Source organism: Otolemur garnettii, unplaced genomic scaffold (genome assembly GCF_000181295.1).
Source record: "Otolemur garnettii isolate 467f Iridium unplaced genomic scaffold, OtoGar3 scaffold00039, whole genome shotgun sequence".
NCBI lineage: Eukaryota > Metazoa > Chordata > Mammalia > Primates > Galagidae > Otolemur > Otolemur garnettii.
In genome coordinates this window covers 8,491,940-8,501,400 of record NW_003852434.1, presented here as the reverse complement: position 1 = coordinate 8,501,400, position 9,461 = coordinate 8,491,940, and the positions used below count along the sequence as shown (strand labels likewise).

The window sequence follows — 9,461 nt, the reverse complement described above, 5'->3', positions numbered from 1 at the left end:
GGGGAGACAGGTTGTTCCTCTTGTGTGTAATGGGTCACTTTTCCCTTATTACTTATAAAATTCTCTATTTGTCTTTGACTTCTGACAGTTTTATTATATTGTCTCAGGGAAGATCAATTGACGTGGAGCCTATTTGAGATTCTTTGTGCATCATGAATTTGGATGTTAATTTATCTTCCCAGATTTAGGAAGTTTTATTTAATTATTTCTTTAAATAAGCTTTCCTTCCCTTTCTCAACTCCTCTAGAGTTTCCATAATAACATTCAACATCATTTGATATTGTCCATAAGTCATGTGGGCTTTCTTCACTATTTTTTAATCTTTTTCTTTTTGGTCCTCCGACTACATAATTTCAAATGGTATGTCTGTGAGTTTGCTGATTTTTTCTTCTATTTGATTAAGACAGCAGTTGTATCTTTCTATTGAATTTTTCAATTTAGTCATTGTAGTCTTCAGTTCCAAGATTTTATTTTTATTCTTTTTTTTTAATGATTTCTATGTCTTTGTTGAATTTTTAATTTTATTGTATACTCTTTTCATTTAGTAGTACATCTGTGTTCTCTTGTAGTTACCTGAGCTTTATAACATGGTTATTTTTAATTTTTGTCCATCAATTTGCAGATCTCCATTTATTTGGAGTCAGTAACTTGTGCTTTATTTTGCTCCTTTCGTGGTATTACGTTTCTTTGATTTTTCCATGTTCTTTGAAGTTTTGCATTGCTGTTGTTGCATTTAAAGGAGTTATATTCTCTAGTCTTTCTTACCTGTGCTTAACAATCAGCTTAGCTTGAGATTTTGAGGGTCTCACAGGGTTTTTTATTAATGGCTGTGCCCATTCTGATCCTCATCTTCCCTTCTAGGGGCAAGGGAAATCTTAGGATTATGTGCCTTTTCTTGATCCTGCAAAGTCAGGCCGTACTGAGAGCCTCATATTTATTTTCCTCATTTAAGTGTCCTTAAATGTTCAATCTTGTGTACCTTTTCCAATCCTGCAGGATTGACTCAGGTTCTGATATACATGTACTATCTGGGAGGTGGAGGGGGAATGGCTTACACCCTCTGCAGAGATTTACATGTGCTTTATTGGGGTGTACCTAGAATGCTGTGGGTACATGTGAACAGTTGGGGTACACTGTAGGTGAAGTTTACCATGGGGTTCATGGGTTGGGGCTCTTGGTAGAAACCACAAGCCACTTAGTATGACATTCAGCCAGTTTTTGAGACCTTCACAGTCATTGCTGGGAGTCCCCCTTTCTTTTCCCTGCTTATAGCTCCCTGACACAGAATATTTACTCATGCCATTCTCCTTAATAATCTTGGGGAACCAAGATTAGGGACTCCTTGGGTAACATTCCACAATGCTGAAGGAACTGGGCTCTCACTCAGCTCTTACTGAGTGGGAAAAATAACAACCTTGGGAGTTATTGGCATTAGCTGTGCTGCTTGAGGGTAGTGGTGATGTAGGTAAAGTAAAACTGTTCTTACCCTCTCCAAAGTGCTTATTCCCAGGCCTTTTACTTGAACAGAGTACTAAAATATCTCCACTGGAATCCTGGGTTTTCACAGAGGTGTGCCATCTAAAGATAATAAAATAGATGTTTGTGGGGGGGTCAGGGCTGGAATCTCCTATTCTACCATCTAACTGATGTCTCTCTGGCCTTTTCACTTTTCAAGAACATCTTTTGATTTCACTAAAAATTAATTTTGTGCGGTGGTGCCTGTGGCTCAAAGGAGTAGGGCACCGGCCCCATATGCTGGAGGTGGTGGGTTCAACCCCAGCCTTGGCCTAAAACTGCAAAAAAAAAAAAAAAAAAAATTAATTTTGGAGATTTTTTAGTTTATTTTTGTTTTTATAAATTTTCTTTGAATAAAAATATCTCATCTTATAAATATTTCTTCTATTTTTTCTCTCAAATTAATAAATGTTTGTTTTTACTTTATAACAGTATGCAAAGCTTACGTACTATAAATGCCTATTGATTCAACAACATAAAGCCCTAAAGATTTCATCATGAATGGAGATCAAAACAAAATCTTCTTCCTAATCCTGTAAGGGTCCTATAATACGACCGTGGGTCGTATTAATGACAAAAATTTCTTAGACAACGATAACTTTAATTTCATGTGTTCTGATATGTTCTGTATTATCAAATTCAAGTTCATGTGGTAGTTGTCTTATTTTTTCCTCTGGTTTACATAATGGAGACTAAAATTTTTTACATAATTATTTTTGTTCTATAATTATCCTAGCTCTTAGCTTGCCTTTAAATGTATTTTTAGGTGCAATTTCTAAAAACAAAATACTTTTCTGATAATATTATCCATTTTGTATTTTTATGAGTTACATAAATGTCCTATCTATTGCATTTGGCAAAAGACACTGAGCAAAATTAGGGCATAGAAAATATTTTGGAGACAATGGCTTTGGAATTTACTCCCCCTGGTGGTCCAAAACTCTGCTGCCCTGTGGTGTGTCAAAATAGCTTCTTTAGAACCAGTAATTACCATGTAAAATACATGGCAAAGTAATTGTTTGAACATATGTAAGGCCCCTTATCACTTGAAGAACAGACTTTCTACATATGTCAGCTTACTTGTAGGGGTTGTGAATAAGTACTCTCTTATGCCCAACCACTAAAAGCCTAATTCCTACCTACATGGTTTATCCTGGACAACAAATAAAAAATTGTTCCTTTATTCCAATAATCTTAAATTATTCCAACATAAATTATCTCATAATCTCTCCTCTCTATTATACATACAGTAATATTGAATATATTTTACAAATATTTTTAAGATGAGCACATTTAGACTTTAATCAAAACAACGTATAAAAACTCACTGAATCAAAGGAAGCTTTTGTAATCATAAAATATTAACATCATAAAGAGCCTCAACACTATCTAATTTAACCTCTGAACTTGCATTACGGTTTAGATTTCATAAATCCCCGATGGATTTTCCATGTTGTTTCTCTTAATTTCCTTCTAAAATAATTTATTGTACTACTTCTTTATTTAGATTCTGCTATAGTGGAAAATAATAATAGTATAATGAATTGAATCATAAATAATAGTATTATAGATAGACATATATCATCAATTTCATCAATAAAGATTTATTAAGAATCAGTTATTGAAATAGAGATTACAATAAGGACAAATAGATTTGGGAGATGGGAAAGAAAAAAGTCATTTTTGGTATCTTGAGACTGAACAGTCTACAGTTCATTCTTTTTTTATTTTTTGGCTGGGGCTGGGTTTGAACCTGCCACCTCCATCTTATGGGGCCAGTGCCCTATTCCCTTGAGCCCCAGGCACTGTCTCTACATTTCATTCTTATAAGTAGAAATAAACAGGTGATGTGGGTCAGCAGCTCAGGTGACAGTAGTAAGATGGGCAGGGGACACAGTTTAATTGTAATATATTAGTAAGAGAATGTGACTGGGGAATCTGGGTTTGGGTTTTTCTTCTTCTTTTTTTCTCCTCTCTTTTTCCTTATTTCTCCTTTTTTACTTCATTCCCTCATTCCCCTCATTCCTCTACTTCATTTTCTTCCTTCCCTCTTTTTTTTTTTTATGTTTTGTTTTGTTTGTTTTGTTTTCTTTTTAAAGGCAAGGTCTCATTATTTTGCCCAGGCTGAACTCAAACTTCTGGGCTTAACGAATCCTCCCACCTCAGCCTCATGAGTAACTGAAACTACAGGCACAAACCACCATGCCCGGCTTCCTTCTCCCTCCTTTCCTCTCGTTTGATGTTTAGTTGCTATTGTTTGTATGTTTGTTAGTTCTGGGGAGAAAACTTATGGCATTATGAGGGATTACATCAGAGAAAATTTGGAAAATTATTTGAAAAAAATCAAAAAGAGGTGAAATTTGAAAAATATGTGGAGGTGGTGTTTATTTTGGAAAGGAAGAGGGTAACCGTAACATCGAGTAGAATGGAAGAGGTGGGAACTGTAGTCAATCTAAATAAAGATTCTAGGGATAGGATGGGATGTTGGTCATGTTTCCATATAAAGTCCTTTATTTTCTTAAAGAAGTAAACAATCGAGGCCCTCTTCTAAGAGTAAAAAGGAAAGTAGAGGGATAGACAATAATGACAGTGTAAAATGGATGGCAGAGAAAAATGACGAGAGACACGTAAAACATCGCTGTGCTGTGTCTGGACCCCTGCGGGGTTTAGAGATCAGGAAGTCAGAATTACACCAGTGGGGCAGTTTATTATCTTGAGCAAGAGCTGTCAGGAGACAACATGCAAGAGTGTGAAGTTCTGAATACATCTCTCGCTGATCTGTCAATGTAAACTGAGTCAATCGACCAAGAAAGATGAGATACTGGCAAATATTTAATGAATCATGGATAAGTAAAATCACAAAGAAAAGGTTGTAAATTAAGAGAAAGTGGATGAGCCAAGGAGCCAAAGACCTCCGTAAAGGTAGAAACGGAACAGTAGGAAAACCAGGAAAGAATACCAGTTACTGTGCCGCTTACAAGTAGTCAAAAAATAGCACATCAAAAGAGCATTTCTCTTTTTTTTTAGATAGTCTCAAGCTGTCACCTGGGTAGAGTGCCATGGCATCACAGCCCACAGCAATCTCAGACTCTTGGCTAAAGCAGTTCTCTTGCCTCAGCCTCCCAAGTAGCTGGGACTACAGGCACAACACCCAGCTATTTTTGTTGTTATTGTTGCAGTTGTCATTGTTGTTTGGCAGCCCCAGGCCAGGTTCAAACCTACCAGCCCTGATGTATGTGGCCGGCACCCCACTCACTGAGTTACAGGCACCACCAGCATTTGTCTTACTTAGATTTTATAGCTTAGGTTTGAGTCTTAGTTCTAGTACATACTAGGTTCTGTGCATGAAGTTGAAAAATATAAGTACCCTTTCTCAGCTTCACTGCCCTCATCTTTATAATAGGCATGGTAATGAATAATATGTAGTACTTGTCTTAGAATCAAGTTAATCTCTCTATGTAAATAAATAGCATACACTGTTGCATATTAGATTTATCTACTCATTTATAATTTTTATATCCTTCCTCTTTAAAGTCCTGTTTTCTCTCCTTTTTCCACATCATACCATGAAAACATTCTCTAAAATATTCCATGTTAAAAGAAAAACTGGCCCTTACTTTTCTATATATTTCTCAAGTGTTATACTAGTGGGGTTTTTTTACAACTAAGTTTTTAAAATAATTATTCTTATTCAGTTATCTTTTCTCACTTTTCCTTCAGTTCTCTATAGCCTGAATTGTCCTCCCACCATTTCACTGTCATTACTCTAGCCAGAATATCCTTCCAAGTGCCAATTTTGATAAACTCTTTCATACCTTATCTGGTTTATGAATCATTTGTCATGGTTATCATTCTTGAAGTTCTCTTTCTTGATATAGTCCTCTCTCTCTCAGTTTTGGAACAAAATAACTCTCTTCTGGCTCTTTCTGATATTTCAGGTCACTGCTTTGCTGATTCATCACTTGCTTATAATGTTGGTGTTTCCCAAATTTAGTCCCCGTCTGCATATTCTTTAGGGCCATATCAGCCACTCATTTGAATTTAAGTTTGACTGATACTTACAGATCTATGATTTCATCTTAGCAAACTCTCCAAAGCTTCAAAAATAAATATGCATTCAGCATCTACCCCCAAGCATCATGCATAGGACTAAGAGAAGGTGTTGAAAATAGGACAGTAAACCACACAAACCACGATTTCACTTTGATTTTCTTGGATCTTTTGTAGGCCTTTCAAGTGTAGCATGTACTAAACTGCTTCTTACCTTCTGCAACCTGTTTCTTCTCTTGGTTTCTCTGTTAGTAAATCATTCCATCTTCTAAGGAAGCCAAGCCAGAGATCTGAGCGTAATCCTAGACTCCACATTTTTCTTATCTCTCTGATAACCATTAACTCATTCCCCTCCACTTAATAGTATCTTCTCAAAGTCAGTATCTCATTTTCAAACTCAAAGTTATACTTCAGGACTGCCCATGCCAGGGCAAGTTTCGCCTTCTCTTAAAATAATTCACAATGCTCCCAAATTATCTTTCTAAAACATACATTCATCAAACAACCCCACTGCATAAACCTAATGGTTCTGTCTTCTAATACTAAGTCCACTTCATGTAGGGTCGACTATGGTCTGTCTGCCCTCTAGCATCACCCTAACCCATAGTGCTTTCTACGATCAATTAACCTGAACAAGTCACATTTTCGTGAAGCTGCCATGATGTTTTATGTGTCCACGCCTTTTCATGTGTTTTCTTCTTTGTTTAAAATGCCCTTTTACCTTCTTATCAACCAGACATATGATTTATCAGAATTTACCATACGCATAACTTTCACTGCGAAGCCTTTCTTGCCCCCGCCTTTGGACTCCAACAGTATCCGTTATCTTACCTTTTCTAAGTAAAATGTCCATGCTGTTAATATGTACTTCTGCCATCAGATGCTGAACAAGGACTCTATGTTATTTATTTTCCAATCTTCCCTCCATCTAGTCAGAGTTTAAATTTCACTTTGTTCAACTTGACACTAGACTCTATTATAAATAAGAAGTACGATTTTAGAAGATCAGACTTTAACTATATGTGTAAAAGTTCTGCTTAAATATTGTGCTTAATCACAGATCAGATAAGGTCTACCAGTCAGCCACATACTTCTGCACCCTAATCAATTGAAGGACTGATCAAATCATTTTAATTTGGCCCCAATACAATGATAAATACAAATACTCAGATGGGTACTGAGAGGATATGGCTATGTAGTTAGTGATAAGGCAGTCATTCGATTGATTCAGAATATACAGTCATTCCTTAGTATCCTTGGAGGATTGATTCCAGGACTCCCCACAGATACCAACCTACACAGATGATCAAGCCTCATGGTATTTGCCTGAATCCTATGCACATCCTCACATATACTTTAAATCATCTCTAGATTACTCATAATACCTGATACAATGTAAGTACTGTGTAAATAATTGCTATAAAAGATGTTTAGGCAGTTATGACAAGGGGGAAAGTCTGTGCATGTTCTCTACAGATGCAAATAGTTTTCCAAGTATTGCTGACCCACGGCTGATTGAATCCACAGATGTGGAACCCACAAATACAGAAAGCCACATGTGCTTATAAAACACGTCGGAGTGCTCAGAGAAAAGTCACACTCTCAGGAGTTTTCTATGGGTCTCAGTTTAAGAAACTGTGCTAGACCATGCTATCTCAAGAACATGTTTTATTTTATAGAGACACAGTTACAAGGCCTACCTGGAATATCCTGGGCACTAGTTAAATGTCTGTTTAATCAAAAACTTCATGGATCCAAAATGACTTAAATGTTTTAGTAAATCACTTACATCATTATCTTCTCAAATGAACTCCTTTGTCCTTGTGTTAAACAGAACTCCAAATATCTTCAACATACAGCTCTCAGGCTTGTTATTTTCATTCTAGCTGGCTGAAAGGGGAAAGGAACATAGAAGGTTCTGATGGGCACAGGGTAGAAATAACAAATCTCACTCCTGGTAATATTCCATGGCTTAAATTTCTATTATATGGCTATATGTAAGAGAGACTTGAGGTCTGCTGAAGATTAAGTTGAAAATGTGTGTTTATTTATTTATTTTTATTAAATCATAGCAGTGTACATTAATACTATCATGTGGTACAGTGTACTGTTTCTGTATACAACTGGTCAACATAGCCTTCATGTCTTTTTCTTAGTTATTGTGTTAAGACATTTATATTCTACATTTACAGAGATTCACATGTACCCTTATAGGATGAACCATAGGCATGATCCCACCAATCACCCTCCCTCCAGCTACCCTCTCCCCTCCCCTCCCCTCCCTTCCCTCTCCTCTCTCCCCATATTCCTGGGCTAAAATTGGAAAATGTGTGCTTAGATGAGCAGGTAGCATTACCTGCTGTGAAGCTTCAGGTGGCTACAGCCGTCGCATGTGGGAGAGAGTAGAGTATATGTATTTGGCAGAGCAGGCTCTGGAGTTAGGCTCTACTACTGGAATCCAAGGGATGCCATTTCCCTGTCTGTTTTGCATAAAATAGATAATGTTACTATCCACAAAGTTGGCGATAAGATTAAATGAGATAATTAGTTCATTAGGCTCACATCGGTACCTAATGGTAACTGTTAAATAATTGTTAGTTATCTTTGTTAAATTCTAATCATCATTAGCTATTAAAATGGCATGTGGAATGAAGCCTATATCCCATCCCTGCGTAGACGAAAAGTGTTAACAAAGAATGCAAGTATCTTCATCAGAAGCATCACGTGCTGTACAAATTAACGTTTTTAAATGAGGAATATTTATATGGAACCTGCCTAGATTTCAAAAAGCTTTTAATTTGAGGTCTGAGCAACAAAGTAGGAATGTGTGATATAAACTATGCCACTCTAAGCATAGTTATAACTCAAGCATTTTGCTGGAATTACCTAAATCTGTTTATTTTATAAGTAATTATTTAGAGAGACTCATATGCAAAGTTGAAAATTATACCCATGTCCTCCACTCCAATTTATTAATTTCCTAACTGAACAGTCAGTAAGATGAAGATCAAATTGTCTTCTTCGTTATACATTAAATTGAATTGGAAAACTCAGCATGTATGTATAGTCAAATTGGCTCCTAATGACATCACCACTGAATTAAATTTATTACTGGCATTTCAGCCTTGTGCCCTGCCCTCACTGTATTTATTAAGTACTGAAACTGCCATGGTAAACTTCGCTTATGATGGCTGGTTGAGGACCCTAAAGGACCATGAATACGCAAAACGTTTTCCCAGTTCACCAATCAGAGAGTCATTCCTGCTTTCTTAGGGAGGGCTGACTAAACAAGGATGGTTGGAAAACTCCTTGTTCCTACTCTGTGCCTCAGATGGGGTAGGTATGCTATGCTTGGGCCACAGAAAGGTTAGTAGGGGAAGAGAGAAAATAGTTCTCATTAATATACCCCTCTCTTGGTGACATAAACATATAATCTATGTAATAAATCCTTTCTGAGTATTGAAAAACTTAAGGGTAAACACGTTAAATTTTCAGATAGTAACATGAAAATGGTATATTGATGCCTCAGAAAAAAACAAGAGTAAGTTTGAATCAATGAATTCCATACTTTCAAAAGGAGAAAAGGGAGAAATAGAGGGCAAACAACCCAGAAATACAATCAGGGGAAGCGCATTAAAAATAAATACCATGCACATTAGAGAAGCTGATTGGACCATAAGCTGTATATGTTATTTCTGTGACTGTCATTTTCAAGGCAAATGTATAATAATATTGAAATGTGTTAACCACAGTAACATATATAAAAATAAGTGTCTTGAGGATGGTTTCAACTCAAATAACAATATTATATTCAGTTTTGATAGGTAGGTACAAAACAAGAGTTAGAGAAATATAGGCAGGTACCATATATTGTTTTTATTATTGTTTCAGGTTAA

At 36.3% G+C, this 9,461-nt stretch overlaps 1 protein-coding gene across 1 annotated transcript in view; it reads left to right on the top strand.

Annotated features, from left to right (window-relative positions):
* The window catches only part of CUNH4orf22 (chromosome unknown C4orf22 homolog), a 486,210-nt gene that overhangs the window by 442,853 nt on the left and 33,896 nt on the right, over positions 1-9,461 (top strand). The window lies entirely within an intron of this gene.